The sequence below is a fragment of the Ambystoma mexicanum genome, chromosome 3p (assembly GCF_040938575.1).
Source record: "Ambystoma mexicanum isolate Mex_15411 chromosome 3p, UKY_AmexF1_1, whole genome shotgun sequence".
Taxonomy (NCBI): Eukaryota; Metazoa; Chordata; class Amphibia; order Caudata; family Ambystomatidae; genus Ambystoma; species Ambystoma mexicanum.
The window spans coordinates 713,283,307-713,307,257 of record NC_090925.1 but is presented as its reverse complement, the minus strand read 5'-3'; the positions used below and the strand labels follow the sequence as shown (position 1 = coordinate 713,307,257).

Genomic DNA, 23,951 nt, shown 5'->3' with positions numbered 1-23,951 from the left:
AATAGTGGCTTTGTAAATATGTTATATAAAGTGGGGGAGACACAGGAGCCTTGTGGGACCCCGCATGTGATAGGAATGGGGTCTGCTGCAGCTGTTGTAGAGAAAACCCGCATGGTTCTGTTTGCCAAAAAGGATTGTATCCATGTGACAGGGGAGGAGGAGAAGTGAGCTGCGGTGGCTAGGTGGCTACAGAGGATTTTGTGATCGACCAGGTCGAAGGCCGCTGGAAGGTCTAAGAGGAGTAGGATAGCGGTATTACCTTTGTCTTTGATTTCATCAATCTGACTTTTTTTTTGAGTACTTGCTTCTGTTGAGCCTTGCAACCTCCTGTGGTTGTGTAATGATGTACTGCTATGTATTCTTTATTCATGAGCATGTGAATCCATGAAGACCCATGCTGGAGAAGGAACAAGTTACTTACCTGTTACTGTTGTTCTCTAGCATGGGTCTGGCATGGATTCACATGCGATCCTTCCCTCCTGCTCCTCTGCGGCTCTTCTTGGTCATACCTTTATGTGATATCAAATATGAAGATGACTGCCAGAGGAGGGGCTTAGGTAGAGAGCAGTCATTGGTTGGGGGCAGAGATTGGTTTATAGGAGAAAGATAGTTTGTAAGTGAAAGTGAAACAGTTTTTTCTTTTACCGAGGATTTCCGGCCTGACGACAAGGAATATTTATGAGCATGTGAATCCGTGCCAGACCCATGCTGGAGAACAACAGTTACAGGTAAGTAACTTCTTACGTCACTGATGACGCTGTATGCCTTCATAAAGTGTTGTTCGTACTGATTTCGGCAGAACGTTCCGTGGCCGCAGAGTCCTTTGCTGGCTCATTTCTATTTTTGTAGAAATAAAACTAGAAAAAAGGAAGTGTGCAGCAGGAACTGGAGGAAAAAGCAAAAGGGGGAGATCAGAAAGAAAGCTTGGGAAGATCGAGTGGGAAGAGGCCCCAGATACAGCCTACATCTGGTGGAAAAGAAGACACAAGGGCGGTACGAGCACATGACAAAATGACACCGTGGGAGAATCGCTAGGAACAAGATCATTGCAGCAGTGCAAGGGGATAGCCAGAGGAAGGTGGGGATTAGTGATGGAACCCATGAAACAGAGTTCTAAGGCCCTCCCTCAGAGTCTCCATCTAATCTGTCAAAAACCAGCCAGAGGCCTCGGGTACTTATACCTGTACCTTACAAGGCCAGTGAAGAGGAAAAGGACCACAACAAATAGACTGGAGGAAAGATGTGTTGAGGACACTTAGAACACCTCAGACTGTGAGTGACTATCATCTCCTGTGGATTGTCGGACCGATGGACACGGATAAGAGAAACTGTCATCCTAATTCCCGGGCAAATGGACTTGGACTTTGAGCCTCTTGATTCCAGAAACTGACTAATAGTTTACTTGGTTCAAACAGAGAAGTCATCCTATTTTTTAATTCAGCTTGAGGAGGAAGAGTCCATATATTTATTTGTGGTGTACCTCTTTACATTTGCTACCATTCCAAACAGAATCCCTTTAAGCATCCCACTTTAGTCTATGTGTCTCACTGAGAATCACTCAGCTTTATGACACACCAAATGAATGGGATGATTTACCATAATGCTCTTAACTCTCTCTGACAAAGACATTCGTTTTGCATTATGTTTCTTGCACAGAAGGGTGTAGTACCAGGTCTAGGGATGGGTCCCCAAGTCTATCCCTCATCCTTAAGGTCTTCCTCCTCCCTAACCCAGATTTGCTTATTACCAGCTGGGTGTTCAGTGGTTGGCCCCCTAAAGACAGGGTTTTCCCACTGTCTTATCTGTTCCTATTCGTATGAGGGCCTAAAGACTGTGGCCATATCTTTCTAACACTTCTGGGAATTCCTAAGTTACCTAACAGGGATGGTCCCTCTCATGTTGATTTATAGTCTTCCCCTTTTCCTTTCAATCCTGTACTGGCTCTCCCCACTTCTCTGGTTTTTACACACTGTGCATCCTATTCTCACCCCTTGTCCCACTCCAATATTCTCCTGCTACTCCTCCCACTCTTCCTCTCTATTCTTCCCTCCTCCTCTTTCTACTCCTCTCACTCCTCCCTATTCGCCCCTGCTGCTCTAACTCCTCACCTTCTCGTATTCCTGCTTTCACACACTCTCTCATACCTAATTTCGATACCTCGCCTGCTGTCCCTCCAAAATGATGCTCAATCCCTCTGATTGGTTGATTGATTTGTCATTTATAATGCACTTATACACAAGTGTTTCAAGGCGCAACAAGGCAAGGGAGGGGGGAACACAGTAAGGACAAGACACCGATCTTACTAGGCACTCTGTCATTGAGATCGTGCAAGTGCGCAAACAAGAAGTGCAGGGGATAAGGGTACAAGGAGAAGTGCACCCAGACCAGCAAGTTAAGTGCTGGGAGGCTGGGACTAGCGGGGCAATCACAGCACGGTAGTGCAAGGTTAGCTAGGAGGCAGTGTAAGTGGGGCCAGGCGACACGTGCAGGGGGACTGGTCAAAGGGGGGGGGAGGGGCTGGTGTCCTATAAGACTCAGAGGTCAACCAGGCAGCCAATCAGCAGACACAGCAGGAGCATGGGAAGGTTTTGGAGGTAGAGGGAGAGAGAAAGAAGAGGAGAAAAGGTAGGTATTGAGGCGTTTCCAGAATTTACAGAGGTTCGGCTCAAGGCAGAGAGAGGCAGGTAGGCCATTTCAGATGGAGGCACTTGCAGAGGAGAGAGTTCTGGCTCCCAATCTCTCTTGGAGAAGCGACTTCCCCGCAGAGAGTTCGAGGTAGAGGCGCCAAGGGCTCTAGGAGGAAGGTACTTAGGAAGAGAGAGTTGAAGGTAGTAAGGGCCACTGCCCCAAAAAGCCTTGTGGACGATGCAGATGGTCTTAAACTTGATCCTTGCAGCCAACGGGAGCCAGTGGATGGATTTCAGGGTTGGAGAGATGCGGTCCTTGGGCTTGAGGCCAAGGATAAGTCTTGCGCTCCTGTTCTCGATGAGTTGAATTGGGTGAAGAGTTTAGGTAGGCAGATTGAGTAAAAGGCTGTTGCATTAGTCCAGCCTAGAGAGAACCAGTGCTCTGGAGACAGTGAGCTTCTGGGGGAAGATGAGGAAAGGGAGAATATCTTTGAGGGGGTACAGCTACAAGTGGGCCTTCTTGGCAAGGTCTGTGATGTGTGTAGAGTATGAGAGCATGGAGTCCAAGATCACTCAATGGTTTTTTGCCTCGACACAGAGTGCCCAAGGAGGGTGGCCGGAGTGAGAGAGGGAAAGTGGGAGCAGGGATCCCAATGAGAAGGATCTCCATATTGCTGGCGTTGAGACAGAGATCATTAGAGGCGCACCATGACTGAATAGCGGATAGACAGTCGGGGATGTGCGAGGAGGAGGAGGCGGCCAAAGGTAGCCTGAAAGAGAGCTGCATCTCATCCGTATAACACTGAAAGTTAAAGGTGAACATAGAGATCAAGAGGGCCAAAGAGGCCAAATAGACATTGAAGAGCCAGGGGGAGAGGATAGAGCCCTGGGGAACACCACATGTAGAGAGATAGAGGTGGTAGAGAGAAAGGAACCAATCTGGACCTGGGAGGGTCGGTCCAGAAGGAAGGAGGTCAGCAAAGTTGACATATTCCATGTCCCGGCCAGAGAACATAATAATAACACACAAAAAGCCCTGGTAGGGGTTAAGAACCCAATGGCATTCTGGACCAAATTCCCCCTTTCATTGATGGGTAGAGCGGCTCTGTTAAAAATGGTGGTCCTCCCACGACTCCTACATCACTTTGTCAATGTCCCATATAGTATACCCAAAGCCTTCTTTAAGACTGTAGATACATTGTGTAGGGAATTCTTGTGGCATAATGGCAGATGCAGGATAGCACTTGCTTCACTACAACGACCCTACGAGGAAGGAGGTATTAGAGTACCTAATTTTCAACCCTATTACCTTGCAGGGCAACTGCAATTTGTGGTAGTATGGCTGGCAGGCGGTACCTTACAAACTAAGTTACTTCAACCCGAAGTGCTGCGAGTCTTTCTGAAAGAAGTGTTGTGGAGCAGGCGATTGCGAGGGATGGTCACCCTTATTTGGTAACACTTGGCTTTCAGTTATGGGACAGGCCAATGGCATTAATTAAACTGAAAGACCCGTTCTCGGTGCAGATCCATTTGGCCTTGCAAGTCTCAGACGCGACTGAAGCGCATTGGGGTATTCGATCATACTGGGAACTAAAGGGGGTTGCCACAATAGGGGACCTGCTCACAGATACTGCCTTCACACCTTTACGTGAGCTAGTCGACAATACGGGCCTACATCATGGCCAATTTCTGCTACATCGGACCGTAACAAGCATGATTGTACGCAGATGGCCCATGTTTGGGGAAATAGTGGAAGCGCACTCCATAATAGACACCTTGTATGACATTGCGGAAGGTACACAGACAATCTCCAGGCTGTACGCATTTCTCCTTACCAACAGACCCTCGACCGAGGCCACCATAAGAGCTAGGTGGGAGGAGGACCTGGGAACTCAGTTTAAAGACACGCAGTGGGCACAAATACTGGGCTAGCACAAGAAGGTGTCCCAGCACGCGAGATTGCAACTGATCCAACTTTACGTATCGCACCGAGCATACTTGACCCCTCTCAAGATTTCTAAATTCCCTGGAGCAGTTGCAAAACACTGCCCTAGATGTGAGGCCCAGGACGCTGGCATGTTACACATGTTCTGGTCCTGCCCTACTATAAGGCAGTACTGGGAGAGCATAGAGGACAGAATGCACAGAGGTAACCTGAATATATGCCCACTAACACCCGCAGCATGCATGCTTGGCCGATTCACACGCCCCAAACACTTACATCCAGCTTCTAGGATGAAAGACTTGCCGTTTGTACTAGCTAAACGCAGGATAGCAGTGACATGGAAGTTCCTGAGGGGGTCCCCACAAAGAAGATTTTTGGTGGGATCTAAAAAAAATGGCCATTGGCAGAGGCAACCGCTTGGCGGCGTGCAGCGCATATAAGCCTCTCGGACACCAATGCTGATATAGCGACATGGAATATGCTTAACCAATCCCTGTGTACGTCTACAACGCTAGAAATAGAGAGGGAACAGGCATCCCGAACGACCATTCAAACAGACTAATCATAGCATAACATGGGAGTAGAGAGCTGAACATCAGTATTACGGGCAACAGGGGGGAGGTTTTTTTGAGCGAGGGAGGGAGGAAGGGAGGGCATGTTGGGGACCAATAGAGAGATTTTGGGTACTCTCTTACGATATCACTGTAATAATACACGAAGATACTCTTGAACCTACTAGATTCTCTGTCTTTTTCTTATGTGTTCCAGGTATATGTGCAATGTTAAAAGTTTTTTTAATTTTTTTTTATTTACTTGATTTAATTGTTTCAAAAGAAACAATTTTTACAAGATTGCTCCAAAGTGCTTTCAATCCTTGCAAAATGAGAAAGGAAAAGAAAAGAAAAGTCTGAATCCTGCCAGCCTCTGCTGCTTGAAGAAGGGGGGCGTTGGGGAGGACTAGGAGGAGAGGGAGTTTTTGGTCTTCAGAGTACCATCTACTCCGGTTGCACTATCTACTTTGCCCTGATCCAGGCGGTTCAATAGGACAAGGCTTTCATAAAAGCCTATCACTGCGATGGTCCATTTAGTGTTCTCTGCACTCATCAAATTGTTCCATTTCCCCTCTTCGTCCAAAAAATCAAATTTGCCAAATAAATGCCCCAGATGGCGAATACGAGCTTCGTCCACCCCTCTGCAAGTGAGGAGCAGGTGTTTTAAAGTTTCGATTGCATCTGGTTGACAACAGAATCGGCAGAGGCTGGTTTTAACTTGTTTTCGCCTCTCTAATATCTCATTTGTGTATAAGATATTCAGGCGGATCCGCATGAAGTTTTCACAAAGCTTCTTGGAGGGACACTTCAATAGATAGGCTCTTGTTTCATTGATTTTGGCTCGATTGTTCGGGCCATTCTTCATTGATTTTACTAACTGTACTTCATCTATAGTTTGTATTCAGTCTCTCTCCATCACTCGCTTTTTTACTTTTCCTGGATTGCGAATGAGGTCATCACCGGAGCATCCTGCCCAGTCAAGACGATGGATAATCTTCTCCTCCCATCGTTGGAGCATCTTGCACGTACCGGCTCTGATTTCTTGTTCTATTGCGCCTTGAGTATCAACGAGGAGTTTGGCATTTTGCGGTATAGCATCAATTCATTCCGTGCTACGATGGAATTTAATGACTGGAGAGTAAGTTCTTTTGTGGAAGATTGGGGACTTTGCGCCAGTATAGCCTTTCTACTTTCTGCCAAAAGAGTGGTGGAATGTAGGGCATTTATTCCACACCAAACGTTAATGTGGGTATGACTTTCATCCTGTAGAATGTCAGCAAGGGGGCTATTGAGAATAAAAGTTGTTCAAAATAAAAAAAGTCAGCCAAGCCAGAGCCTAATCCGTGATGCCAAGGTTTCGAGGAGACGAGTAATCAGGATGTTGTGGTTGACCGTGTCGAAAGCAGAGAAAAGGTTGAGGAGAAAGAGGACAGAGGAAGTTCTAGAGTCGAGATTAGAGAGCAGAACTTCACGTGTGCTCAGGAGTGCAGTTTCCGTGCCTCTGGCTGCTCTGAAGCCAGACCGATGGTCATGGAGGCAACCAACAGATTCAGTGTGGAGGGTTAGCTGTGCGATAGCCGAGATGGTTTCTGACAAAAAGACAGAGTTGAAAAGACCTACCCAACCAAAAGTCCTAACAAAGGTACTACCAAATGTTCTACCTTCTAAAAGGTCTACTTTGGTTGAGTAGGTTTTTTTCAATTTGGTCTAGGGCTGCGGGGGTGTCCCCTGCGGCTCCTGCGGCTCCTGCTCACTATACTATATAATATATACTATACTGTGAGCGGGGGTTCTGGGGTTGTCCCCTGCAGCTGTCTTGCGGTCCCAAAAAAATAAAACTAAGGGCTACAGGGGTTTCCTCCATGACCCCTGCTCACTATACTGTGAGCGGGGGCTGCAGGGGTGTCCCCCGCAGTCCCCCCAAAAAAACAAGAAGGCGGCAGGGGTGTCCCTCGCAACTCCCCGCTCATATACTATACAATATAGTGAGCGGGGGTTGCAGGGGACACCCCCGCAGCTGACCAGACAAAAAAAAAGCAAAAAAAAGGAAAGCACCCTGCGGCGCCGGTTCCCGATCACAGAAGTAAAAGGGAATAGGCGGTGCAGGGACAGAGCGAGACGGAATGCAAGGTAAGTAGGAGGGTGGGGGTATGGGTGTGTTGGGGGTTGTGGGTTGGGGTTTGGGTAACTCAGTAATTTTCAGGGGAGAAAAGACCGAAGATTATTTTAAAAAAATAATCTTGTCTTTTCTCCCTCAAATATTTTTATGCTTCGGTAAATCAACCCCAAATCAGCTGAGATAGCCAACTTCTCCAGGATTTTGCCCAGGAAAGGAGTGTTAGAGATTGGGCGTTAGTTTGCCAGAATGGAGGGGTCGGCAGAAGACTTTTTTAGTAGGGGGTGCACAAGGGAGTGCTTGAGCACTCTTTCCACATTGGTACCATTCTCTTAATTCCAACAGAGTACCATCACTCTGTCCACATATGCCAGTGCTCTCCTGCAGCAACTCCTCCACCTAGTTCGCACTCCTCTCAGGTCACATGCTCCTCCTGCAACTCCTCCAACCTAACCCAAATAACTCTTTTCTAAACACTGTCTTTCCTGGGTTTATGCAGCCATCTGCTTCCTGTCTGGAAACTTCCAAGGCTCCCATTCGGCACTTGCGTCAGCTGTCTCCTTGACGGCTCAATGGAGGGAGATATCCCAGGAAAATGTACCTGGAAAGGTCCTGGAAGTGAACAGATCTTAGAGTACAAACATGTCAGAGATCATTAAAAAAATGGAAGTCTGTCCGATGGTGAAAAGCGATCATAACCAATTAATTATGACATGCCAAGGACCTACCAAAAGGAAGCCGGGAGGCTATGAATCTAAACTCGGAATAAACATGGGGAGAAATAGATCACGTATCCAACCGGAGAAACTGCCAGACTTGATTGAGAACTTATCAAATACCATCAAGGCAAGGAGAGTGGAAGACAGTTCAGAAAGAGTAAATTATGCCCCGTTACTCCGAGAGTTTGTGGAACAAAGAGGGGGAAACGGGAGAACCAAATTTAGCCATCGACATGCCTACGAGAAACAGATTGTAAACAGAAAAGAAATCTTAAGGAAAGCCATTGGGCAATTGAAACACCACAAGATGGGGAATTACTCCCAGGAGATCCAGAAACTTAAACAGCCTTATCATAATTGGTTGAAGATGCATACAAAGAGCATGCTAAATCAAGACTCTCAGCGCATGTTAGACAACATCAAAACAAAAAATACGGTGGCTGTATGGTTAAGTTTAAATGAATTTGATGCGCCTCAAGATGCGCTGCTGGTCGATCCAATCTCGTCAGCAATATTGGGTTCCCATTACACAAAACAGCAGGATGCAGAGGATGAGGAGGTAAAAGGACCTACCCAACCGCCACAGCAGTTACTTGACTTAACTCAAGGGGGCTATTCATTAGATATCGAGATTTAAACAATCGAAGTTATTAAGAGACTAAAAAACTCGAGAGCCCCTGGCCCTGTTGGGCTAACAAATGTCTTATTAAAACAAAGCCCTGGGTTATGGGCTACCTTCCTCCATCAGCTATATGAAGGAATCTTGGAATTCGAGAAGGTTCCAGCATCCTGGAAATCTGCGGTAGTTGTCCCGATTTTTTAAAAAGGGGCTAAGAACAGACTCGGACAACTACCGCCCGATTGCATTACTATACGTGGTTGCCAAAATCTTCGGGAAGGTCATACTAAAGGTTTTGGACAAATGGAGCAGGGTTACGGACCATCAAGATCAATGGCAGTCTGGCTTTGCAAAGGGAATTGGGACAACATGTAATATCTTCCTAATAAATCTCTTGAAAGCTCAAACCATATGTAGCAAAGATCAAAAAATATATTTGGCGAATTCCAAGATGGCGGCCAAGCCGGGCAGACGTGCGTGTGCGTGAGCGTAGCTCCGTCCCCCAGCTCGGGCCGCGACAATAAAGCACAATAATTTAGGCGGTCACCGAGCCATCCGGGAGGTGCCTCATCCCCCCGGAAGGCGAGACAGGGGAGACAACTCCCACAGAAGTTAACCAGCCAGCGGTTGCGGCCCTCTAGACCCAGCCGCGACCACTTCCACGCCGGCGAGGAAGCCGCGGAGAGAGCCGCCCTTCGGGGCCCACCAGCAGCAGAGGGGAACACACGGGGCCGATGTGTGGAGGACCCGAAGAGCCGAGCAGAAACTCCAGCAGCCCGCGAGGCCCGCGTACATAGGGATCAACCCAATCCGGAGACCTCGCAGCGTCGGCGAGGAGATGGACGCCGGAGGACGCCGCAGCAGGAGAGCGAGGCCCACACGGCGGGAGAGACGGAATACCAGGCCCCCCGGCCCAGATCGAAGGGAGAAGGAGGCAGCGGAGACAGCAGAGACAGCGGTCTGAGTACAGCGGACCTCCGGATCCAGAGGAGCCCAGCAGAGGTGCACTCATAACACAGGTACGCGCCGGTGGCGAGATCCAGGGACAGACGGGCAGGGACGCCCCCCCCTCATACAGACGAAGGTGGCGGGCCCCCAAGGAGCAAAGGGGAGCGCACGGGGGACGGGGGAGAGAAGGAAGCACACCCCCGGACAAGATCGGGGGCGGGGAACCCGGCGCTCCACGCCAGAGATTGCGAGAGCCCGGTCTCCCCCCACGAGGCAAGAAATAAGGACCCAGGCCCGCCCGGCGACATCAAGGCGGGCCGGCGGGGGCTCCACCAGCAAAGTGGGCACACCAAGAGAGTGAAGGCCTCAACCTAGGGAACCGGCAGAAGCCCCTTAAGGATCAAAATTACAGGGACACTGAAACCGCAAAAGAAACGAAGAAGGGACCCCAGAAAAACACGAAGAGACACCTAAAGGGAGAAACTCAGGCCTCCAAGACCGTGGCCCAACGCGCGGTGGGGAACGCGGCACAAAGATAGAAAAAGAGGATCCTAAACTCCAGCAAGCACCCTATAGCGCGGCTGGTCCTCTGCCAGAGATACGCAGCCGACAACAACTCCACACATTACAGAGGACCCAACGACGAAGTGGCAGAAGGGGGCAAGAGACATACACATGTCAAGACCTAGAACGAAGAGTGGGACCCAGGCAACAGCGGCAAGCAAAAGCGGTTCCAGGCTAGACCAAGACCTGACCCAAATCTGGGGAATAGAAAATCAGATACCAAAGCGATCAAACAAACAAAAAAACAAGAGGGTAGACCCAGCTGATCAGACAGAAGACGCAGAAATGGCCTCAAGGGACAACATCGCATCAACCCAAGCACAGTTCGACAACATGAAGGGAGAACTGAAACAAGCGGTCCAAGAACTGAAAAAGGACATAGAAAACCTTGAGGAGAGAACAGACAATCTAGAAAGGTCGGTCCAGAATATGGATGAAGAAGTCCTCCAATATGCAGAAGCACAAGATCGACTCGCACGCCTAGCGCAGGAACTGGAAACCCAATGCATAGACTTGGAAAACAGGTCCAGAAGATCGAACATCAGAATTAAAAATATGCCGGAAACAGTAGCCGACAAAGACCTACGCACAGCGATACAGCAAGTATTCCAAGAAATATTGCAAGACGGGACAGGGGACGACATCCACATCGATAGGATACACAGAGTAGGCCCTCGAAGAACTGGGGAGCCCGGATCACGCCCAAGGGACATATTAGTGGCCATGACACTGTACGCCCAAAAGGAACAAATCTTAAATAAAGCCAGAACAATGGAGCAAATTAGAATGAACGGCAAGGAAATCCAGCTTTACCAAGACTTAGCCCAATCCACGCTCAGAAAAAGAAGAGAAATGAGCCAGCTTACGAAACTCCTCACAGAAAAACAAATCCGCTACAAATGGACATTTCCTTTTGGCCTTCTCTTCACATGGGAAGAAAAGCAACATCGAATACTCACCTGCGAGGAAGGCCTAACGATATTGGGATGCCGGGAACAGGAACCAGAGACAGCAAAGGCCAGGGAACCCCAAAGGCAAAGAAGACAGCCGAGGGGATGGCAAACGGAGCAACGGAAAACAAGACTCCAATCCCGCAAGCCGGAGAAAAGCTAAGACACCCCAAGCACCTCAAAACGCTCGCAAAATCAGATGGAGGGAGAGGCAAAGGTTGCACAGACAAATCAGACAGGGCAGGTGCCGACGAGAAGGCGCGGCAGAGTCATGGGACGGCCATGGAATCCGTACCACTAGCAGGGTTTAGGAACCCCTGCGAACAGTTAACCCTGAGATGTTAGAGGGCATGGAGCAAAGGCGCGACGCCGGAGCAACCATAGGGCCCAGCGCCCTCCTCAGGGACAAAGTTGGGGGGAGAAGGAGGGAGGGGGGAGAGGGGTAGGGGGGGATGTTCATAGGGGAAAAGACTCCAACACCGGTTCGTTAGCTCATCACAGAGACCCACAAAGGAAAACCAATAAGAAAACAAAGACTAACCCGGAAGAATGGGGCTGAAAGTCTTAACATACAATATCAGAGGACTGAACACGCCTGTAAAATGGAAAAAACTGGAACACTTCCTACACAGAGAAAAATATGATATAATCACGCTTCAAGAGACGCATATACAGAAAAAAAGGAGAGGCCTCCTTCGGATTAGGGGCTACAATCAAATCATCCAATCGAACGATGAAGAAAAAAAGAAAGGAGTACTTATTGCCTTGGCAAATCACCTACAGATCCAGATCAAAGAGACACAAACAGACAAGAACGGTCGCTATGTCTTCACAAAGGTCAAGATAGACAACCGCCAACTATCAATAGCCACTCTGCATGCTCCAAACACCGGACAGGAGGGCTTTATCAAGGACACAATCAACAAATTAGAAAACTTCACAGAAGGGGAGGTGATCCTCACCGGAGACTTCAACCTAGCATGGAACCACAAAGAAGATCGATCGAACCCCAAAAGTAACCAAGTATGATCTCCCTCTCAGGCGCTGAAACAGACGATGCAGAGCCAATCCCTAGAGGACGCAGACTTAAAGGATCAACGGAAGGATACACCTACCACTCGCATGTACATGACACCAGCTCCAGGATAGACTATATTTGGGCATCAGGGACCCTAATCGGAGAAATACGGGACATAGAAAGAGGCCTAATATCACTCTTGGACCACGCCCCGTTGTGGATTACACTCCCCAAATTCATGAAAAGATCGAATCTATGGCGATGGACGCTCCCTAGAGACATAATACAAGACCCAGTGTCAAAAGAAGCTATCAGAGAAAAGATAGAGGAATACTTCGAGTACAACGACACCCCGGATGTCTCCATAAGCACAATATGGGAAGCATTCAAAGCAGTAATGAGGGGCCATCTAATCGCATTAAAGGCACAGAAAGACAAGTTATCATATATATGGGAAGATGAACTGGCGAACTGACTGGTAGAAATAGGGGTAGAAATGGTCAAGAATCTCTCCAGGAAAGTAAAGAGAGCACATAGACATATCCAGAGCCAGCTAGAATTGATCAGGACCAAAAGAGGAGAAACACAATTAATGCACGCAAAACACTGGTACGCGATGAAATGAAACAAAGCCGACAAACTACTAGCAAGACAGTTAAAGGGTAAACGACAGGAGCAAACGGTGCAAACACTGAAAGACGAACAAGGAACAGAGAAAACACAAACGAAAGACATAAAAGAAGCTTTTCGAAAATTCTACCACAACCTGTACTCTTCGCAATATCCGAAGGAAGAAGAACAAGCAGCCTTCCTGAAAGAAATCACTCTCCCCACGGTATCGCCATCTGAAAAAGAGGCCTTAGAGGAGTCCATCACGCCGGAGGAGGTAGGGAAAGCAATAAGAGATCTCCCCAAGAATAAAGCCCCAGGCCCGGATGGCTTCACCGCGGCCTTCTACAAAACATATGCGGACGTATTGACCCCCCATCTAACCACATTATTCAACACCTTCAAGACCTTGAACAAGATCACGGTTTCAATGAACGAGGCGAAGATACTCGTCTTCCACAAAAAGGGAAAAGATCCAAAAAAAACCAAGCTCGTACCGCCCAGTAGCCCTTATTAATGTCGATGCCAAACTCTACACAAAGGTTCTTGCAAACAGGCTGGCGCCTCTGCTCACCAAACTGATACATCAAGAACAAGCGGGCTTCATGCCCAGCAGGAAAACCCACGACAACATAAGACGTATAGTACATCTCATAGAGAAGGCAGGGATCATGAATATCTCATTGGCAATAATTTCGCTAGATGCAGAAAAAGCCTTCGACCGTGTCGAATGGTCAATGCTATTTGCGACCCTTACGTAAATGGGCATGGGAAACAAATTCATAAACATGATTTGTGCCAACTACAATGCACCGACAGCCAGGATAGCAGTCATCCGGGAACTCTCGAATCCCATCAAAATCGCAAGAGGCACAAAACAGGGATGCCCCCTGTCACCACTGCTGTATGCGATATTTTTAGAACCCCTCCTGGTGAAAATCAGAGCGACCCAAGACATCAAGGGTATAGAAATGGGAGGACACACACACAAGACAGCCGCATATGCCGATGATATGATGATGACAATCACAGAACCAAGCAAAACCCTCCCACTCCTCATCCAACTAATAGACAAATATGGGGACATTTCGGGGCTGAAAATTAACAAGCAGAAATCAACAGTAATGGCACTAGCTGGAAACAAAGAAGAGATCCACAAATTAACAAAAGACCTACAACTACAAACGGCAGAAGAAGACGTGCGGTATCTAGGAGTGACACTGACACCCAAGATACAAAACCTGTACGCAGGGAATTACGCAAACCTCTTAGAAGCTGTGAAAAGAGACCTAAACAGATGGAACCCGCTGACAATCTCTTGGTGGGGCAGAATAACTGTAATCAAGATGATGATTCTGCCCAGATTGCTCTATTACTTCCAAGCACTCCCCATAAGGATTCCGACATCTTTCTTCAAGTCACTCACCAAAATCATCACCAAATACGTATGGCAAAACAAAACACCAAGAATCTCACAACAGGCGCTCACAGCTCACAAATCAGATGGAGGAATGGCGCTCCCCCATTTCAGAAAGTACTACGAGGCGGCCCAACTATGGGTAATCAACGAATGGATCACGGACACTTCAGAAAAATGGTGGGAGGCACAGGATAGAGCTGTCGCAAGATCGAACCTGCGTCACCTCCTGTGGAAGAGACCTGAGCACAGGCACAAAAACATAAAGATCAGCGAAGTCATGAGCTCTACCATGCAAATCTGGGATAGGGCCACCAAGAGAGAAACCCTAACGATAGACCCGGCCCCTTTGATACCACTGCTCGACAACCCGGACTTCCCCCCAGGGATGGCGAAAGGGTCATTCCAGAAATGGAGAGACAGTGACTGCTCAAAAGTGGGAGACATGTTTGTGGGCCAACGGATCAGATCCTTCACGGAATGTCAGGATTTGTTGGGTCTTACGGAGAAAGACAGATACCAGTATGAACAGATCCACCACTGGCTCACAACCCCAAGAATAATGAAGGCCATGACAAGGGATCTCACCCCATTCGAGTCATACATACTGACCCAAACTGGAGAAAAGAAGTTTGTATCAACCCTCTACAAATTTATAAACACACAAGAAGAAAACATTACATGGCTATACATGAAAAAATGGGAAAACACATTGGGAAAACAAATTACGAGGAAGCAGTGGATACATCTGTGGCAAATAATCCCCAAGTGGCCCCAGGCAATTCAAACAAGGGAAGCATGGACCAAAGTTATGGTGCAATGGCACTATACCCCAGAAAGACTTCACAAAATGTTCCCCACAGCTCAAGGGAACTGCTGGAGGGGGTGCAACACCACAGGCACATGGAGACACATCTGGTGGGACTATGGAGAACTACAACCATTTTGGGTGGAAGTGAAAACGCAAATGCAGGAAATGTTCGAGGGAACGGCGAATCTAGCAGATGAGATCTGGATGCATGGCAGGTGGGCCCCCGGGGATAGGACTCTCTCCAAGACGCAAAAGCGGAACTTTATGGGGCTCCTAATAGCAGCGTGGCTGGCAATTGCCCAGAATTGGAAAAAAAAGTCCCCCCCCCCCAACTACACAAGAATGGCTTCACAGGATATGGACCTATGAAGCAATGAAGAGAATCACATATAATCTCCAATGGATTTGTTACAGACTGGGGAGAGGTTATAGAATTCCTTCAAAGTGACTATATGATACAGTGGTGCCCACACAACATCTGCATCCTGGACATGTTTACTAGTTAGATCTGTAGCATACAAGGGACACAAAGGACCTGCAAGGACGCTAACACCGGTTGGGAGGGAGGAGGGAGGGAAAGGGGGTTTGGGGACAATGTTGAGTCCCGATGTTAATGTTTAAAGAAATGCCAATAAAAATATATTTTTTTTAAAATATATATATATGGCGTTTATTGATCAAAAAGCATTTTATTCGATAAAAAGAGCCAAATTATGGTCTGAACTAGAAGAGTGGCATTGCCTGGGAGTGATTTTGGACAACATTAAAGATCTCCATAAGGAAACATCAATCCAAATCAAGTTAGACCAAGCAGGCAATTTGACAGAGCATATATTAACAAATGTCGGATTGAAACAAGGTTGTCCACTTGCACCAGAACTTTTTTAATTGTTTCTGTCGGACATGGATGAAGCCTTTATGCATACATGTGCATTTGCCCTCAAAATATCAGATACTGCCATCGGGAGACTACTCTACGCAGACGACATTGTCGTTATTGACCAGACTCCTATTGGGTTACAGCACCAGCTGGATGATCGCCAAACATACTTGGATGAAACACCTTAACTATCAACCCTGCTAAATCTCGGTTTATGGTCTTTGGCAAGGCACACAGGGGGCAAATCAGGAAGACCCCAGTGTGGTTCTAAAAGGGCAAAAGGTCAGCGTGGTGTAGAGGGGGGTGGTGGGGAGAAAATAAGACAAGGGAAAGTTCAAGAGGACAATCACTGGAAACAATTCGAAGGCTCCCAATATGCCTGACAATGATATGAGGGCAGTAATTTTTCATAGTACAATTTGTAACTCTTTACAATCTTTTTTGTCATAGTAAAATTGAAAATAAAGTTGGCTAAAAAAAAAAAGGTCAGCGTGGTGAAGGCATTTACCTACCTGGGTGTATGCGTTAACACCAGTTCATGTGAAGCACCGAGAGCCGCAATATTACGTAAGAAAGCAAATAATTTGGCGACCCAAGGCAAATGGCGGCTACAGAAATGTTGCCGGTTCTCATTAATCCCACTAATAACATTCTATAGGGCCAAAGTAGTTCCGATCTTGATATACGGATCCGAAACATCGATCATGATGTCTGATGATGTGTGGCCTCGTCAAGAGGGCTCAATTTGGAAATCAGTTTTGGGCTTGCCCAAATGTATCCCTATTCAGATTGTAAGGCGAGAACTTGCCCTTACCTCATTAAAAACTATTGCCTTGTGGAAATCTATATCCTTCTATCAGAAATGTCTTGAAGATTCCCCTAAGGTAGGTCATTGATTGCTAAAGAAGGCTGTGAATGATCCTAGGGAACACAGCCTAAAGGAATGGCAGGGTATCTGCCAGAACATTATCACAGACCTAAATGAGCAAGAGGAAACACTGCTGAGAAATCCAGGACTGATTTAAAGAAAGTTATATATCAACGATTGGATCGAAGCACACAAGGCAATATATAACTATAAGCACAGAGGCGAATTTGGGTCTGGGGCAAAGAAGTTGAATGCGTTACCCCATTACATCAAAATATTCCCAAACTGGTTTCTCAGAGGGCAATACATGCGGTTTTGATTTAACATTTTGCCAACTCGCCTGGTCCTAAGTAAAAGAAAAAGGCTTTTCAACTGAGTTGAGCTGCAGACTATGTGAAAATGGTAATGCGGAAGAATCCCTTCGACATCTAGTGTAGATGTGCCCAGAGCTATCAGTCAAGAGAGACTTAGTGATGGGAAAAGCATTGACAAAGTATGGAACTAGGTCAGTTGAAGACTGGTGGAGAATTTTAATTGAAGGAGAGAAAACACACATCACCCTAGCCTTAACAAGGTTTCTGGTGTTGATATTTGAAAAACTGGATAAAGCAACTGCCAGCAACCCGGGAACTAAGACATAGGTGCCGGGAAAGGTTCAAGAAACATGAAAAAACTAAAGATTCCATTGTGATCCTCTCCTTAGTAAATTAAAAGGAAAGGATGCTTTTATGAACAGGAACAGTAATTTTATTTGGTTGGAACTTTCCTTTCCTTTTTTTTCTCTTTTTTTTTTGGGGTCTGGACTACTTTTGTAGGTTGGATTGTAATGTTTGATTGGCTAAAGGTTTTCTAACTGGCAACCCGTTTTGAGGCAAATAAAAAAAATAATTCTCTAATTGTTGAGAACACCATGTATCACCATGTATCACTTTATAGATTTCTTGTTCTTGTATTTTTACAACTGGAGACTGTGTCCCTGGGTGGTAGCGGGGCGCAGTATAAATCAACATAACATAACAACTGCACACATCACCCTAAAGTGAAGTGCTGTTAGGATACTTTGTATCCTTATAAAGCTTTCTTATGTAACATTTGGGTTATAAATACAATGTGTCCAGGATGGACTAGTGGCAGCGGATATTTTCCTACATTGCTTTAAACATTTTACTTGTGTACATTTGCAATTACTATAAATGGCTACTAAGAGTTGCTAGCACTCTTAAGATGGCCGTGCCACCGGTATTTTGCCTGTTGTTTGGCCATATTGTTCTTTGGCCTTCTTCCTGTCCAGGGCTGGAATTGCCTTATATGGAATACCATTTTGGGGGAAGCTGCTGCTTTAGTGGGTTAAATGAGGGTGCCTGAATGACTGTTGTTGGGCTGATTGTGTGGCCAGTGGATATTCATAATTGGAAGCAGCTGCTGACGACCTGAGGACTGATGTTGACCAGCATATACTCCAGTGAAGTCCTGTTGAATTTCTGCTCTTCTGCCTGATCTTAAGAAGACCCCCGTCACTGCTTTGACCCCTGGACTAGTGGCACCATCCAGTCCCAACCCCTGCTTGAGGATCTGTGCTCTCGGTGCCTTCGGAAATGTCCCTGAACCAACCAGTGGACTGACAAGCTCTCTCCTAGGCTACCTTGCTCGAGCCATAGCCGTTCCGAGTACATCCTTGAGACTTGGTGGATCTTCAGCTTTTAATACAAGACGCTTGCTCCTACATTTACAGCCTTCTTGCAACAACAGAAGCCATATTGGACCTGCTCCTTTGTCCGTTGGAGATCACCTGTCGCCACTTGATCATGGTGACTCCTTTTGCAATCAATGTTCTTTACTTCTGGAGGTGTCCTGATGTTGCATGCTCTGCAGAAGTCTTCTTCATTTTGTCCCTAGGGTGTTTAGCTGGAAGGTGCTTGGAACCGAGATTCAAGCACCACAACCAAAACTAAATCCTGCATCCAAAACTGTCATCTTTTTTTCAATGTGTTTTTAGTTCATATAAACTTCTACACATAAATATCAAACAATGTACATGCATAAAACATACATATTTTTTAAAATATTAAATAGAAAAATGGATACAAAGGAATTCTTCAGTACAAAATGATCAACCCTTATTACACAATTAATAAACATTTGTTCATTAAAATCATCCAGCCTCTTCTATAATGCACAATTGATCTGCTACAACTTTCCAGACCTGTACTGCAGCTATGAACAGTCCCCTGCTGTAGCCAGATATGCATCTCAACCAACAAAAATTACTTAACATGTTGACTCAAATATTGCACATATGCAGAATTCATTGCAACACAGGATGTTATTACATGGCAAATGGATTGAATGTGTTGGTCATCTTTACATAACCTACAAACACGTTTTTCTCTTGGTGTTCTTGTCCTAGCGCATTTAACATCAAGACCCTCCAGTCTGTTGAATCTCAGTACCATACAAATTCTTAGTAAAGTGGGAGTAGGGACCAAATGTATGTAATACTGTTTTTTTAAACATGAAGTGCATCTTTGCAAATGTGCTGAGAGATTTCATCGAGGCCACTTTATCGTGGCTATTTACCCAATCCCATTTTTAGCACTAATTTTAAGCGATTTCAATAATGCACCTTCGCCATAGTCCCAATGTGGATTCCATCCTATCTTCATAGGAAATTCTTTACTTTTCATTTTGAACAGCTGTAATGGAGAGCACTTATTGTTTATGGAAGAATTAACAATGCCCAATAGCGTTTTGTGATTAGCCAGCTGGATCTTGATATATCATTTTCCTCTTTTAATGTTTAATATTGTAGATAACGAAATAAGGCCCAGCTCAAGACATATAGCCGCCATTGGAGTATAATTAGTAAGGCCCAGAATCTTCCTTCATATTAGACCCTCTAATCAGTCCTCCTAGTCTGTTATGTTGCCATACGATGTCTCTAGGGCATACACAAATGTGGAGGCCATTTCTTGCTTGTATATGTTTACCACTACAATAAGACTATATCCTGCACTTTTCTTGGAGAAGTGGGTAATGGCGGACATAGTAGATAGTGCTTTAGCTCTTCTATTTCTTAATAACAATTTGTTGTTATTCTCTGTTGTCATTTCATAAACCAGGTATCTATAAGTGGGCACCCTCTCCTCTATACCCACACTATTATTGATAAGGAACCTCCCAGCACATCTCCTGCCAGTTGCCATGAATTGGGTTTCTTCAAATTAACTTTCAAACCATTTGTTTCAGCATATTTGATGGTGGCTTGGACACTATTACTGACCCTATAAAGGTGTTGTCAAAGACGATCAAATCGTCAGTGTATCCAAGCCATCCTATTATCTTTTCGCCTAATTTGGGAAAAGCATTATTCTTTTCTACAAATGCATCACTAAAGTCAGAGATGTACAAATTAAAGAAGAAGGGAGCGGAACACAACCATGTCTGACTCCCCTCTTAATATAGTTATCTGTCCTGACAATTCCCCCATATTACTCAGTCTTATTCTCGCCAAATTATCCTCATACAGCAGCTAGCATGCATATAGTAAATGGGAGGGCATTTACAGTTTTTCCAATTTGGCCCACAGCTTTGTTCTATGTACTGTGTGAAATGCAGAAATAAACTCTACAACCAAAATATATAGAGATAACAACCCTTTCACTTTAGACTGCTCCAGAAGGATGTTCACCACAAAAACTTTCATATTTGTAGAAAACCGCCTCCTGAAGCTAGTCTGGAAACTGCAGAAAATACCCTTATTTTCCACCAAATTATTTATTTATTTTAACAGCATAGAACAAAAATGTTTGCTAGAAACATCCGTAAGGGCTAAAAGGCGATAATTAGTAGGAATGTCTTGTTGCCCGTTTATATGGACTGGGATAATATGTGATATCCTCTATGAGTCAAGGACATTTCTGCTACTAGTTGTTTTCAAAAACAGAGTCTTTAGATGTCTGCCCAAAATACTGGGTTGGCTTTCAGTATTAAATTACACAAACCATAAGTTCCTGGCGCTCTAGATGACCTCAGGCCTTTCATTAATTCAACCAGGTCTTCTGAATCAAATTTTATTTCTATGGTTGTTTTTTTTTTAACTAAATGATCACTACCTGCACATTTTTCTACTGTCTTTTCATGATACATCAGATCACTCCGTTATTGCCTTTATTAGAAGATGCCTTAAATGTGGCCCATAGTTTTTAACTATCACCTGATGCCCAGTACCTTAACCATACTTTGCCAAGTCACATTGTGGGAAGACACCCTCTACCTTTTTAGCCAATTGTTATGCCCATTTTTCACCTTTCGTTTCCATAACTGTTTTTCAAGCTCAGACTGTTCAAATCTAATTATACCACGTAGCTCTAGGCGCATCCTTTTTTTGCAGCATATATATGTTTATCATGGGTCCTTCCAGTATTTTTTCCCACCTTGAAAAATTGACAATTTCCCATTGGCATGAAACTATCACCCTGATTCATGGAATTATTTGCGCGTAAAACGCACATTTGCGAACCATTCTTCCCGAAAATCCCCATACCTCAAACAGGGATTTTCGGGCAGAAAAAAAACCGCAGCTAGTGCTTATTTTTAAAAAAAAATAAATAGCACTTACCGAGATTCAGCTGCAGCTTTCCTGCTCTGGTCTCCGGTCCCCGTCCTCCGCGTACAGCACCATTGAAGGAAAAGCCACCCAGCGGTAGCTTTTGTTTACTACAGCTGGCTGGCTTTTCCTTCATTGGTGCCGCAAACGCCAGCACAGGCGGGCATCCATTTCACAAAATGGATGCGCCCATGTGCTTGCTTTTGCGAATTATGAGCTTGAATAGCTCAACATTTTACATAGGAAGTTTAAAAAAAAAAGTGCTAGTATTTTTTTTTTTAATGTTGCCTATCTATTTTTTTAATAAGATTTTTAGCTGGACTACCCCTTTAAGAACCTGCCTGCATCACCTCAGTGCTTAAGCCTTGGTTGCTCGTCCAAGCTACCATATAGAGAATCTGGCTGGGTTGCTCTGTGCCTTTGTCTTAACCATATAGAGGACAGAAGTACAGATACGCCCCTCCAGTCTTTACAATAAGTGTGTGACAATAGTGCCTAGAGCTTTCACTGGTTAGTGTGTATTTTAAAGGCCTAATAAATCATTGTATATTTTTATACTTCCCCCGTCTAACTGGAACTATTGGTGTTGCTCTGTGTGGACACATTGTAGCCCTTGATCACTCTCACACCCCTCCTAAATCCACCCTTACCGTTCTGATACCTATCTTGATTGGGTTTGCCTAGGCTTTAGTGACTTTCATGTTCACTATAATAGGTTGGCCACCCGAAATCCACCTCAAGGTTGATTTTGGAAATTCATCTTAAAACTTTGCCTAAACAACATCCCTCCTATTTCCTCTTGTGTGCTAGAATTTTTATTGGGAGGCTTAAGCATATTCGCCTTTTCAGCATCCTATTTCCTTACTATGTGGTTCCTGTTGCTCCCTGTTATCCTTCTGTTTTGTGCTAATTACTGTCCATAACGGTTTTAGGTCGTGGTCCCTGATCTCCTTTTCTGCTGCATAGTTCCTTGCTGGTTCTAGCTCTGCGACTGCTGTTACATTGTCCCCTTGTAGCAGGTTTGGGGACCCTTGGGTAAGCGTTGTCTCTCCTGTTTGGCTCCTTAATGGGTGTAGTCCACACACATCGGGGCAACCTATCCTCTCTTTCTGGTCTGGGATTTGGCCATTAGACCCAGGTGTATTGTGTCCTTTACCTTTGGAGGTTTCGTCTCTCCTGCTGCTTACAGCAGCATAATCGCGGCATCCTCTGTTGGGACCCAAAGTCCTTGGTCCTGGAAGGTTCTGCGCTCTCTGATTTACTCGCTATTACGGTTGTATAAGGAGTGTGGTGCATGCTGCTAGTTGCAGTCTCTGGTCTAGCGTCTAGCGTCAGGATACTGGCCCGCTCTGATCCCTGTGGTTCTGTGGGACCATCTGAAACATTAGAAAGAGAGAGAAAGAGTGAGGCGTGGCTCAGACAGAGAGGGTATTTGGCACCAACACAGTGGATCCCATCAGCAAACATTATGTCAAACATGCTGGGGAGCCAGGGACTGGAGTCTCTATCAACACCCCCTCAGAAACCCTGGGGTAGGTCTGGCTCTGGTAGTTCCCCTTCCATATGTGAGGTGGGTCCCAGTGCCGCTTTGACAGGATCATATTCATGACACTGTCACATACAGCAGGTTTTCTTTTGTGAGAGAGGCCAAGCTTTGCCTTCAAGAGGAAGTAGCATAACTTCAATAAAATTATTATTTGTTTTGTTGTGGTCTCTCCGCTATTTAAGACTCAAGTACTGTAGTAGACTACAGATCTGGTTTGTTGTCTATCTAGTTATACAGACACTTAGGGCTCAGGAGGAACCCAGCCCTTATATCACAATCTATGCTACATTAAAAATATTGGTGGCCACCCAATCATTGTTAATTAATGAGCCTTAATTCTACTTTCGTGGTCAACAGCGCAGGCATTCACAGGGCTGCTGATTGTCGTATCTGGTATACCCTCTCCCATTTAGAACTGTATCACATTCATTCAGGGAAGCCTTGTTGAGGGCTAAGTCAACACTCACATAGACAAAACTGGTAATATGGCCATTCCCACTGGGACACATTTACAAGAACTAATACAAGGACTCAGAATAGTAAATATTCCCCGTACTAGAATATGTGGGGGAAGATTTTTAGAGGTGCAGGGAAAGAAATCCACTACCTAGTGACTTTTTTCCAAGGGACATTTTCACATAGAACCCCTACTATAAAAAAAATTTGGTGGACAGCAAAACAAAATATAGTCTTTTCTTTTTCTTTTTTCTGCTATACTATATCTTCAGACTGCACTTTCTCTCCTTCTCGGATGTCACTATACGTTTTATTAATTGAATGCATATCACAAAATAGTGGACAACATATGGGAAAAATGCTTATAGAGTTTTTGGTTGGGGAAATTGTCAGAATATAAATCCATTAATGGTAAGGATCAAGGTATTACATTTTTTTCAAAACCTTTTTGTCCCCTTTAAATAATTATAGTTGAATGCTGATATTAGCCTTAATTTGGGTTGTAGTTGCGGATAGCAAGATGAGATCCGACTTGAGTGTTTCAGTGGGGACGTCCTTGAAATAACATTTATGTTTAGTGCGTTCAGGTTGTCTTTGATTGATGGGTCACATATTTATGTATGATCTTTCACGACTGCTTGTAAATCACTCCTGTCCCAAATATCTAATGGGTGGGTCAGATGGCCGCATGCCAGTTTGTT

General features: G+C 45.4%; 1 protein-coding gene across 5 annotated transcripts in view; it reads left to right on the top strand.

The window, feature by feature from the left end:
- The window catches only part of BRD8 (bromodomain containing 8), a 1,405,947-nt gene that overhangs the window by 424,505 nt on the left and 957,491 nt on the right, over positions 1-23,951 (top strand). The gene's annotated exons all lie outside the window — the stretch shown is intronic.